This window comes from Hyla sarda, chromosome 13 (assembly GCF_029499605.1).
Source record: "Hyla sarda isolate aHylSar1 chromosome 13, aHylSar1.hap1, whole genome shotgun sequence".
NCBI lineage: Eukaryota > Metazoa > Chordata > Amphibia > Anura > Hylidae > Hyla > Hyla sarda.
In genome coordinates, this window is record NC_079201.1 from 23,726,897 (window position 1) to 23,740,459 (window position 13,563).

The following is a 13,563-nucleotide window of genomic DNA, read 5'->3' on the forward strand; positions in this document are numbered from 1 at the left end:
CTGCTACCTTATGTGGGGGAACTGCTACCTTATGTGGGGAAACTGCTACCTAATATTGGAAAACTGCTACCTAATCTGCGAAAGCTGCTACATAATGTGGGAAAACTGCTACCTAATGTGGGGAATCTGTGCTACCTAATGTGGGGAATCTGTGCTACCTAATGTGTGGAATCTGTGCTATCTAATGTGGGGAATCGGTGCTACCTAATGTGGGGAAATTACTACCTAATGTGGGGTAACTGGTACCAAATGTGGGGAATCTATGCTACCTAATGCGGAGAAACTGCTACCTACCTAATGTGGGGGAACTGCTACCTACCTTAAGTGGGGGAACTGCTGCCTATCTAATGCCCCCCTGGCAGTTGCACCCTCATCATCCACCAGCAACCCCCCCCCCCCCCCAGCAGCCGCACCTCCATCAGCAGATCCTGATGGTGGATGATGGGGCTGCTCCTGCCAGGAGGCTGATCCTGCCGATGGCTGATGGGGGTGATACTGCCAGGGGGGATGGCCAGTAGCACCCTCATCATCCTCCAGCAACACCCCCATTATCCACTAGCAACACCACCAGATTTATATTCAGAGGGTACAGTATGTGGGAGATTTATATTCAGAGGGGACAGTATGTGGCAGATTTATATTCAGGGGTACAGTATGTGGAAGATTTATGTTCAGAGGGTACAGTATGTGTTGGCATTATATTCAGAATGTACAGTGTGTGGTAGTATTATATTCAGTGGGTATGGTGTATGGAAGGTTTATAATCAAAGAGTGTAGTGTATAGTAGTATTATATTTAGAGGATACAGTGTCTGGCAGGTTTATAATAATACTTATTTTCATATAGAGGATGAGAATGCGCTGACATAGTGAGGAGTCATCTGGGCGTCACATTCTGCAGAGAGAAGTTTTAGCTGGACCAGGCGGTATGCACCATCTGAATTAGATAAGGAAAGACTATAGAGAAGACGTCACCTGTAGTCACTGATATCATTGTACATTCTCCTCTCTATGTCCTATCAGAGCTGTAGTCACTTGTAAGTTCTACAGTTATGGTGAGTGAAACTACAACTCCCAGCATAACCTTACCACTGTATAAAGGGGTACTCTACTGGAAAAAAATGTTTTTATCAACTGATGCTACAAAGTAAAACAGATTTATAAATTACTTCTAATTAAAAATCTTAATCCTTCCAGTACCTATTAGCTGCTGTATAAGTGATTCACAGAAAGTTCTTTTCTTTTTTAATTTATTTTCTGTCTGACCACAGTGCTCTGTGCTGACACCTCTGTCCATGTCATCCATAGTAGGAGCAAATCCCCATTACAAACCTATCCTGCTCTGGACAGTTCCTAACATGGACAGACAGAGCACTGTGGACAGACTGGAAAGAACTACACAACTTCCTGTGGAGAATACAACAGCTTATAAGTACTGTAAGGATTAAGATTTTAAATAGAAGTAATTTAAAAATCGGTTTAACTTTCTGGCACCAGTTGGTATAAAAGTAAATGTTTTCCAGTGGAGTACCCCTTTAAGTAATTCTGGGAGCTGTATATTTAAATGGTGAAAACTTCTTTAACACTTTACCACTCTGTGGCAACTGGTATATCTGATTATTATACTGGAATTTCTCACAATGCGCTACACCAGTGGTGTCTGTCACAACAGGCTAAAAACTTACTGAGGGGGGGGGGGCAAGGTATGGTGTGACACCATTTTTTACCGCACCGGGTGACACCCCTGCCCCCCACCCCTGCCCCCTGTGTTGCAACCTGTCCAGTCTCGCAGGCCTGGAGCTCAGAAGAAGTCTCCTCCTCGTGACTCCAGGGGCTCCCCGCGGTCCCCCCCCCCCTTGAGTTGTCCTAGATGGCTTCCGTTTATCCTGATTACTCCTGGCTTGGGACTTTCTCATGTTACTTGATCCGGTCCGAACGGACTTCCTGCTGAAGTTTTCCTACAGATTCCCTTTGTTTGCATAGTTTATTATCACTTGTTCTACATTTGCATTATTGGTCACCTGTAGTTTGATTTAATTCCAGATTGTGTGATTATTGCTGTGGCCTTGGGGTGGGACACTTCCCCTTTCATCCCTTGGTGGTGTTCTTCCATTTCCCCTCTCGAGGCTATAACAATGGATCGTCCTTGCCTTGGTTCTCGATCATCCTTGGTGGTCTTGGCCTCTGCATTGGCTTTATTGTCAATGGTTCGTCTAATTGCAATTTTTTGTTTTTGCTGTCTTTTGTGTTGTCCTGTTTGTGTGCTGTTTGTCAGTCTTTGTGTTGTCCTCTGTTCCCTTCCCTCTCCTGCTTTCTCTCTTTCACAGGTCACCTTTCCTTGCTCTCTTTGTGCCCGAGGATCCCTTGTCTCCTCTCTGCTTAAGCCTTCCCATGGTCTTTTGTTAGTATGACTCTTTATTGGCTTTCTTCTTCCTCCCATCATCCACAATGGTCAGGTTTGTCTCCTTGAATGTTAAGGGCCTTAACTCCCGTTTACTGCAGCGTGAACTGGTGGACCTGCGAGCTGATATTGTCTTCCTTCTGGAGACGCACTTTGACCATTCTGGATCCTTCCAATTTCTTAAAAATTCTTGCCCCCAGGCCTTCTCCGCAGTCTCTGATAGAAGATGGCTGGGACGGCTATCTTAGTTTCTCGCTCCAGCTCTTCACAGGTCTCCTCTTGCTCACTCAACCCTCGGGGGTGCTATGTTATAGTTGACGGGGTCCTGGGTGGGGTCCCTCTTCTGCTCTGTAATGTTTGCGTCCCTAACACGTCTCAAATCCCGTTTCTCCGTAGGGTTCTCTCTAGACTCCATAAATACCCCTCCTTTGCTTGGTTACTGGGGGGGGGGGGGGGGGGAGAGATGACAACTTCAACCTTATCTTTTCTCCAACTATGTATCGCCACTCCCTCTCTGGCTCCCCACCTTTTTCTGCCCAGTTGTGCTTGGCTTCCCTTTTTAGGGGGACAATCCGGGCCTCTTTGCTATACGACCTATGGCGCATAAACCATCCGATGAACCACTCCTTTAGTTTCTTTTCCAGGCTGCTCCGGATGACTACCAGTACTCCCGATGCATTAGTTGCAGCACCAGGTCTCAGGCTCAGCAAGAGCCTTCAATGCAGGACATGTGCGAGTCGGTCAGGGACTATTGGGGAGATTTATCAAAAACTGTGCAGAGGAAGAGTGCTGCAGTTGCCCGTGGCAAACGATCAGATTTCTTCTTTCATTTTTATAGAGACCTGAGAAAAATGAAAGAAGTAATCTGATAGAAAGCCATGGGCAACTGCACTACTTTTCCTCTACACAGGTTTTCATAAATCTCCCCTCATGTCCAGACCAACATGAATATATTTAATGTCTTTATTGAAGAATCGAAGAAGGCTATTTCCAACAAATGTCCTTGTCTGGCCTTTCCTGATAGGGCTATAGATGTTGCGGTTGAGAAGACCAGGGAAGATTGTAAATACTCTTCCATGGAGGAAGAAGATGGATACCCATACGTCTTTCCTATTGAAAAGGTGCAGAGATTACTGAGACTGCTGTCCTCTATTACCAACAAGCATAGAGGCAAAAGATCACAAAGTTTCCTGAGAGTTAGGAATGATTCTGGATTGGACAGAGCTGAAACCCACCCATTTATCGGCCATTCATATTCGAGGAACTCACAACATGAGTTGAAGCTTTGCAACATTTGGAGGGCCACCAGTTTGAGACCCCTGCTTTACAGGGAAGACATTCCAATGGCAATAGATGTTGTGTCAATCCTGTGGAGGTTCAGGATGGCCTACATCTTCTCTCCAATTTCCTTAATTCCAAAAGGTTTTGATGAAAATCAGGCAGGATAAGTCATTGCCATTATTCCATATTGGCCCAAAAGAGCTTGGTTCACCCAACTCATTCAGAAAAGTCAGGGACAATTCCGGAGGCTTCCCCCAGAGCGAGCACTGGTGTTGGGGGAAACTCGGATCTCCTTGGATCTATGGATGTTCAACCTGACAGTCTGGAAATTGATCAGTCCCTTCCGCAGTTAGAAGGGTTTTTCGGGATCTGTCTACATATGAAGCTACCAAGAGATCCTACAAAAGAATCTGGGAGATCTTTTCCTCATGGTGAGCAAGACATCAGCTACCATCACTGAATCCGTCTATTTCTACCATTCTCCAGTTCTTGCAAGAAGAAATGGATAAAAATGTATCTCCTTCCAGTCTTAGAGTGCAAACTTCAGCTATTTTGGCCTTCCTCAACAAGTCAATTTCTAAAGAACCCCTTGTAAAGAGATTCCTTAAAGGAGCCTCAAGACTAAACCCTAAAGTAATGTAATACAACCTATCCCTATATTAAATCTAACATTTGTGCTCAAGGGGTTATCATCTCTCCCCTTTGAGACTTTAGAAGTGAAGTTTAAATTTATTATCTGGAAAGTTACCTTCCTGTTGGCAATCACTTCTGCAAAGCGAGTTGGAGAACAAGCCTTCTCTGCCTTTGAGCCCTATACAAAATTCCTACAAGACTGGGGTTTTCTCAAGTTTCTACCGAACTTTATTCCGAAGGTTCCATCCTTCTCCATTATATATCTCTTTATCCTCCGATACAGATACCTTTAAGGGTCGCAAGGCTTCAAAAACCCCAATCAGTCGATGCATTAGGAAGGCAATTCGGAAGTCTTATTTGTCTTAGAGGATGGAGTCACTTGAGTCTGGCAAAACTCACTCTGCTAGAGCTGTAGCTACTTCCTTTGAAGAAAGAAGTTCAAATCCACTGGACCTCATCCGTAAATCAGCTTCCTCTTCTATATTATTGTTTGCCAGGCATGAGAGCCCTCCCATTGGAGTGCCTGCTTACCAAATCCCCATCTGTGCTACTTGTAGGACGTAAGAGAATCGTTCATTTTTTTACAATAATTTGTTTTCCCTTAGTACTAACAGCAGCTATCCCACCCTTATTTAGTTGGTTTTATTGCCTACTTGTTATTGAACAATAGGACTGGTGTGATCACCTCTTTATAGGGGCAGGGGGGGGGGGGGTTATTTTCTTTAATTAGTGTATTTTATCAATAAAATCCCACCGGTCCTACCGGGTTCGTGGGGGAGTGGAATACTCATCTGTGATTTTTTTAGGACTAAGGTAAAACAAATTATCGGTAGAAAGTAACTATACTTTTAGCTCCCGAGTCTAAAAAAAACTTCCTGAAAAAAGATGGCCACAAGACTGGCGCTTCCCCAGCACAAGTCACAGCTTAGTACATTTGATTGTACAATCCACCATCTACTGGAATCTTCATATAGTTGCAGGGTCTTAAACTAACAGCCTGTAATCCCAGGGGGTTACACTATCATGAGTAAAAGGTCATTAAAGGTCTTTTTATTTCTGTTCCACATTATATTTCACTAGTCAGTCATTACAGTTTATGTACTGTAGGGGTCACTGTTAAATCTTTTTTTTTAAATAAAAGACTGCATTGAGTGCCTAATAACCTCTGTGGCCTGGGGCAAGCAACATTTTGCAGTTTTAAATAATCTCCATTAAAAGAGAGTTCTTAGCTGGCACGGGTCTCAGATTTTTTCCTCCACAGCAATTAGCTGGTACCTCTGGGAAAGCCACATGTGGCAACTGTAGGAAAAAAAATATTTTATAAAATACCATCCATGCAGATGCCAAATTTGCTAGACTCGTAGGTGCACTCACAGAGAGGCTTTGCATTTTGGTCTCTAGAGGGGAATCTTGAACAGAAGAACCTCATCTGACAACCATATGCCCCAATAGTGCATATAACGGGAGTTATCTTGGTGTAATAAACCCTTTAACCCCTTGGGGATGGAGCCCTAAGGACGGGAGCATATTTTGCAAATCTGACCATCACTTTATGCATTAATAACTCTGGGATGCTTTTACTTATAAATTTGGTTCCGAGACAGTTTATTCGTGACGTATACTACTTTATGTTAGTGTTAAATTTACGTTGACAATTTCTTGGTGAAAAATTCCCAAAAATTTCAGGAACAATTTGAAAATGTTGCATTTTTCGAACTTTGAAGCACTCTGTTTGTAATGAAAAGGGACATGTTAAATAAATTACATATTGATTCACATATACAATATGTTAACTTTATGTTGGCATCATAAAGTTGACATGTTTTTACTTTTTGAAGACATCAAAGGCCTTCAAAGTATAGCAGCAATTTTCCAAAAATTTCAAAATCAGAATTTTTCAGGGACCAGTTAAGTGTGGAAGTGAATTTGAGGGTCTTTATGTTGGAAATCCCCTACAATGGACCCCATTATGAAAACTGCACCCCTCATAGTATTCAAAAAGACATTCAAAAAGTTTGTTAACCCTTAAGGTGTTTCACAGGAATAGCAACAAAATGGAGAAAAATTTAAATCTTCATTTTTTTACACTAAAATTTTATTGTAGCCCCATTTTTTTCATTTTTACAAGGGGTAAAAAGGCCCCCCAAAACTTGTAATTCATTTTCTCTCGAGTAAAGAAATACCTCATATGTGGATGTAAAGTGCTCTGTGGGTGCACTAGAGGGCTCAGAAGGGAAGGAGCGACATTGGGCTTTTGGAGAGTGAATTTTGCTGAAATGGTTTTTGGGGGACATGTCGCATTTAGGAAGCCCCCATGATGCCAGAACAGAAAAAAAAAAGTAAAAAAAAAAAATACATGGCATACTATTTTGGAAACTACACGTTCCCTCAAGGAACGTAACAAGGGGTACAAGTAAGCCTTAACACCCCACGGGTGATTGACAAACTTTCGTTAAATTGGGACGTAAAAATAAAAAATTTCATTTTCACAAGGGGCAATAGGAGAAAAATCCCCCAAAAATGTGTAACCCCATTTCTTCTGTGTATGGAAATACCCCATTTGTGGATGTAAAGTACTCTGCGGGTGAACTACAATGCTCAGAAGAGAAGGAGCGCCATTGGGCTTTTGGAGAGAAAATTTGGTTGGAATGGAAGTAGTTTTGCAACATCTGGAGGACCACAGTTTAGAGACCACTACCCAGTGGTCTCCAAACTGTGGTCCTCCAGATGTTGCAAAACTACAACTCCCAGCATGCCCAGATTTTGCAACTTTTAGAAGGCACAGTGAAGATCACTTACCAGCGATCTTCACTACAGCCTCCTCCGCCGCACTTTCCGGCCGCACTCCTCCTGCTCCATGCCGCCGCCACCGCTCCGATGCTGCCCGGTAATCCGGCCTTGCTCAACCCCCCCCCCCCCCCCCGATGACACTCCTGCTCTCCCCCGCTCTGCCGGAACTTCTATCGGTGGGCAGAGCGGGGAAAATTAACTTTAACCCCCTAGGCATTGCTACAGGATGCCTGCTGATAGATATCAGCAGTCATCCCGGTCAGGTCCCGTCCCCGCCCGGACCGAAATTCACACGAGTGTACAGGTACACAATCTGTCCTTAAGTACCATGACGCGAGGGCGTCTGTCCCCAACAGGTTAAGGGTAAGGTCAGAAGTGCATATGCAACATCATATTATAAAGTCAGCATCAAAATTATAAGCTACTGTTTACTGTTTTTCTACTGTGTTTTTCTTTTCTTTTTAAACTTCCACGGCAGTTTATGAGTCGGATGTTGATCCAGTAGGAAGTAGAAATAGAAGTCCTTCTTTTATATACTTCTGGCTTTGGCAGTTTAAATTTTTTTTTATAAAATACCAGAAAAAAACCTGTGTAGTAACCTACCCTAACAAAGAAACAAAGCACACACCCAAGTGCTTCTGCTGTTCACAGCATCAGGTTCTCTCAGTAGTGAGAGATCCAAGCACAAAAGTGGTTTTAACGTTTTTATTGTACATTAATTTTACTTTACTACTGGTATAGCTTATTAATCCACAGTCGTTCATCCCTTAATGTTTTACATGCACAGTTTGGCATTGTTATGTCATCTTCATATTACATTACATTCCGCCAACCTTCCATTAGTTACTTAAGGCATTATTCCGTCATGACCAGAAGGTTTTCCATGTAGACATTGTCTTCTTGTTTATGCAGTTATGCAATTAGAAGGAAACCTCAGAATGATCCTGATCAAAGGCAGAGAAGCAAATGCTAAAAGGCATATTGATGGAACGCATGCTTGCTTGCGTAAAACGTCTTTCACTGTTTTTCTAGAAATCGTGGATGTAGAATTTAGTCTACGGATTTCCTGTTTTGTAGCTACATTAATATACACTCTCCATAAATATTTGTGATATGGCTACACTGTGAAAAATTTCAGCAATGCATCTGTTGCTCTGAATGAAAGGGGATTGCGTGTTACGTACAGGCTCACAACAGATACGGATGCCATCACATTTCAGCCATTTCTTCTTTGTGATTTATTTTTTACTTTTATTATGAATATTAAAGTTTCAAAATAACCTAAAATAAATGGGGGCATTATCCCTGGGGTCTCCTACTATTTAATTTTTTTTCTACCATATCTGAACTTCTGTTAAGTTTTAAAATGGTATTGAATGGTGTTATTATTTGTGTACTATACACAGTATACTGTTATTTGGCCAATGCATGGTATTATGTATTCACTGCTTTGCAATAATATATAGGAATGATGTAGCAGTATTATACACTGAATGGCACCAATATTAGAGCAACCATCTAGAAGTGTATTGGACCTGATATACACCTGATGTGGCCTCAAGGACTGCAGCAATTTATCATGTCACAGATTTCCCTAGGTGATAAAAATCATTCTGCAGGAATGAAGACCCATACAGACAGACTTGCTTTTCGCAGTTCTCACGCCTAAAATATAAAAGGCACTGGCACGCTACCCTTTCAACTATGAAGACAAAGGAAGAAAAAAAAAAAAATTATTGGAACCAATTTGTGACTATATGACCTTGTGGATGGTGCATTGGCTTTCTGATTCTCCTTCTACCTTAATAGATGTAAAAAGACAAGAAGCGCTCCATAGTGCATTAAAAGGGTAATATAACTAAGCCGATATTATCGGATGCGCTTACCCAATAGGTTGTGCAAAGTCAGGCACAACACTGTAAAAGGTATTCCACAATGTAGCCAGTCCCACCACTGCAACGGTGTAGCAAATGTAGCAAAAACCTCCAAACTCCACAAGGACTTGAATCGGCGCAGAATGGATGAGGAACAAGAAGATCACTTGGCTAGGCGATTTATTTGGAACAATACGTTTCGACGCCAGGACAGGCGTCTTTTTCAAGTTCACAACTTGAAAAAGACGCCTGTCCTGGCATCGAAACGCGTTGTTCCAAATAAATCGCCTAGTGATCTTCTTGTTCCTCATCCATTCTGCGCCGATTCAAGTCCTTGTGGAGTTTGGAGGTTTTTGCTACATCTACCTTAATAGAAAAAGCTGCTGTGATGGCATGAACTTGGTACGCCACAATGCTTAGATAAGTCCTATTATTCTTTCACAGGTATCAGAGGAGCCAGGATGCACCAAGAAAACATTGTCCCACCATTACACCTCCTTCAGCAGCCCTTAACTGCTGATAACTAATAAGAAAAGTTAATCGATTCATACTGCTTGTGTCAAATTCTGACCTTCCCATCAGCATGGTACCACAGAGATCTGAATCCATCTCAGGAAGCATTGGTTTCCATTGTGCAGTGATACACTTTTTTTTTAAACTCTCTTGCCCATAGGAGTCTTGCCTTTTTGTTTCTCGTAGACACAATTGGAACTGGAGCTGATTGTTGTTATAGCCCATCTGTGTGATGCTTTCAGACACATTCGTTGAACAGAAGTTATGTAATTGGCTGCATAGTTTGCATAGTCTGTGCATAGTCTGTTTATCAGGCCAATTCCTGCCATCCTTCTCTGACCTCTTATCAATTAGCTGTTTCTGTCTTTTATATACAGACTCCGGCTAGTCTAGCACCAATGACCATGTCTTATACCAAATTACTCTAATTATTTGATCTTCCCATTCTAATGTGGATTTACACTGAATCTATTTTATAGACAACGTTGTCACTTGATTTTATTTTTTTGCTATACTCCAGAGTCACTTCTATTTTTTACACAGGAAAACTCCAAACAAGAGAGAGCAGGTGTCTCCAAAATAGTAGCCATTCAGTTGATATTGTACTCTAAAGCCATATTCACAAGTCAGACTTTCCGTGCCAGATTCCGCATTTGAATCTGGCACAGAGATTCCGCTGCAGCAGAAATGTCTACCTACATTGCAGCCCAAGTTCTGGAATCGCTGTACCAGAGATCGTGGGGTCCTTTACCTTGAGAATTGTGGTGTGTTAACATATGTAAGTTTTTACTAACATTTATTTATTTCTTTAATAATGAAAAGTGCCTTTTTTTTTACTTGAGCCCCTGCTCTCCAAAATGTCTGTGCACGTCCCTGCTTACAAGTTACAATGCTTCCTAGTTCCCATGTGCTTTTTTGATACTTGTAGACAAGTAGTTCTGTCCTCCATACGTTTGAAGTAGATCTTTTCTTTGGGGCCTTGTTATAGGTTTAATAATTATTAATCATCAGCTGGACAATAGCTGATGTCAAGCTCCTTAAAGGGGTTATCCAGGAAAAAACTTTTTTTTATATATCAACTGGAAGGGTTTGGGTTCATGGAGAACTGGGCTGACTTCGCTGTCGGTTACCGGCTCTACCGTAGGGACGGGCTACACCTCAATGGGGAGGGTGCAGCTGTGCTTGGGGAGAAGATGGCTAGAAGGGTGGAGGAGTGTTTAAACTAGGGACTTGGGGGGAGGGAACCTACAGCAAAGAGGGGGAAGATAGTGTAGATAGAGAGGTGGGAATTATAAATGTACCTGGGGGTGGAGCGGAGGGAGGGGTTAGAATAGTTAATAGGAATAGGCTTCATAGGAAAATAAAACTTACACCCTTGAATCCCATTAACCCCAATAACATAAAGGATGGAAATGTAAAGTGTATGTTCACAAATGCCAGAAGCCTAGCAAATAAAATGGGGGAGCTTGAGGCCTTGATACTGGAGGAACATATTGATATAGTTGGGGTCACTGAGACATGGCTGGACTCCTCGCATGACTGGGCTGTCAATCTGCAGGGGTTTACATTGTTTCGCAAGGATAGAATGAACAGAAAAGGTGGTGGAGTCTGTCTGTATGTAAGAAGTGGTATGAAAGTCAGTGTGAACGATGCCATAGTGTGTGATGATTCTGAGGAGGTGGAATCACTGTGGGTAGAATTACAAAATGAGGGAAATACTGAAAAAATAATATTTGGGGTAATCTACAGACCCCCTAATATCACTGAAGAGATAGGAGTTCGGCTTCATAAACAAATAGAGAGGGCCGCCCGGGCAGGTACAGTGGTAATAATGTGAGATTTTAACTATCCAGATATAGATTGGGGTCCGGGGTTGGCTAAGACTACAAAGGGACGTCAATTCCTAAATTTATTGCAGGATAATTTTATGGGCCAGTTTGTGGAGGACCCAACAAGAAGTGATGCCTTGTTGGATCTCATCATTTCCAACAACGCAGAGCTGGTTGGTAATGTAACTGTGCGGGAAAACCTTGGTAATAGCGACCACAATATAGTTACTTTTGACTTAAAATGTAGAAAACAAAGACAGGCGGGGAAAGCAAAAACATATAACTTTAAAAAGGCAAATTTCCCTGGGCTGAGAGCTGCACTACAGGACATAGACTGGGGGGAGGTGTTGTCAAATACTGATACAGAAGATAAATGGGACATCTTTAAATCAACTCAAAATAACTATACAGCTAAATATATACCAAAGGGGAACAAATATAAACGATTAAAACTAAATCCTACATGGCTGACAAATGATGTTAAAAGAGCAATAAACAACAAAAAAATAGCCTTCAAAAAATACAAATCTGATGGGTCAGCGATAACATTTAAAAAGTACAAAGAGCTTAATAAAATCTGTAAAAATGTAATAAAAACAGCAAAAATTAAAAAAACGAGAGACAGGTGGCCAAAGAAAGCAAAACTAATCCTAAATATTTTTTTTAGATATATAAATGCAAAAAAACCAAGGACCCCTTAATAATGATAATGGGGAGGTTGTCACAGGCGATCAAGAGAAAGCGGAGCTACTGAATGGGTTCTTTAGTTCTGTATATACTATGGAAAAAGGAGCTGACATTGGCCAGGTCAGTGCTGGTAACACATCATGTAATGTACTGAACTGGCTTAATGTAGAGATGGTACAAGGTAAGTTAAGTGATATAAATGTAAGCAAATCTCCAGGGCCAGATGGATTGCACCCAAGAGTTCTTAGAGAGGTAAGTTCAGTAATATCTGTACCCCTGTTCATGATATTTAGAGATTCTCTGGTGTCTGGTATTTTGCCAAGGGACTGGCGCAAGGCGAATGTGGTGCCAATCTTCAAAAAGGGCTCTAGGTCTTCCCCAGGAAACTATAGACCGGTAAGTTTAACGTGCATTGTGGGTAAACTGTTTGAAGGACTTATAAGGGATTACATACAGGAATACATAGGGGATAATTGTATTATAAGTGATAACCAGCATGGGTTTACTAAGGATAGAAGTTGTCAAACCAATCTAATTTGCTTTTATGAAGAGGTGAGTAGAAGCCTTGACAGAGGAATGGCTGTGGATATAGTGTTTCTGGATTTTGCTAAAGCATTTGATACTGTCCCTCATAGACGTCTGACAGGTAAGTTAAGGTCTTTGGGTTTGGAAATTTTAGTTTGTAACTGGATTGAACACTGGCTCATGGATCGTACCCAGAGAGTGGTGGTCAATGATTCGTACTCTGATTGGTCCCCGGTAATTAGTGGTGTACCCCAAGGTTCAGTACTGGGCCCGCTGTTGTTTAATTTATTTATCAATGATATAGAGGATGGTATATACAGCTCTGTTTCTATCTTTGCAGATGACACCAAGCTTTGTAGCACGGTACAGTCTATAGAAGATGTGTATAGGTTACAAGATGACTTGGATAGACTAAGTGTCTGGGCATCCACTTGGCAAATGAGGTTCAATGTGGATAAATGTAAAGTTATGCATCTGGGTACTAATAACCTGCATGCATCGTATGTCTTAGGGGGGATTAAACTGGCAGAGTCACTGGTAGAGAAGGATCTGGGTGAACTTGTAGATCACAGACTACAGAATAGCATGCAATGTCAGGCTGCTGCTTCCAAAGCCGGCAGGATATTGTCATGTATCAAAAGAGGCATGGACTCAAGGGACAGGGACATAATACTCCCCCTTTATAAAGCATTGGTACGGCCTCACCTGGAATATGCTGTTCAGTTTTGGGCACCTGTCCATAAAAGGGACACTGCGGAGTTGGAAAGGGTGCAGAGATGCGCGACTAAACTAATATGGGGCATGGAACATCTTAGCTATGAGGAGCGATTAAAGGAGTTACAATTGTTAAGTCTTGAGAAGAGACGTTTAAGGGGGGATATGATAAACGTATATAAGTATATTAATGGCCCATACAAAAAATATGGAGGAAAAACTGTTCCAGGTTAAACCCCCCCCCCCCCCCCCAAAGGACGAGGGGGCACTCCCTCCGTCTGGAGAAGAAAAAGTTTAGTCTCAAGGGGCGACACGCC

At 42.0% G+C, this 13,563-nt stretch overlaps 1 protein-coding gene and 1 pseudogene across 3 annotated transcripts in view; one reads left to right on the top strand and one right to left on the bottom strand.

Annotated features, from left to right (window-relative positions):
* The window catches only part of LOC130297581 (uncharacterized), a 438,873-nt pseudogene that overhangs the window by 276,084 nt on the left and 149,226 nt on the right, over positions 1-13,563 (bottom strand).
* The window catches only part of KCNJ16 (potassium inwardly rectifying channel subfamily J member 16), a 67,578-nt gene that overhangs the window by 32,220 nt on the left and 21,795 nt on the right, over positions 1-13,563 (top strand). The window contains exon 1 of one of the 3 annotated variants that reach the window (XM_056550198.1): positions 10,249-10,269. The exons of the other annotated variants lie outside the window; for them this stretch is intronic. The gene's annotated coding sequence lies outside the window, so the exon portion shown is untranslated. Of the gene's footprint in view, positions 1-10,248; positions 10,270-13,563 lie in introns of those variants that run through there. 3 annotated transcript variants of the gene reach the window in all.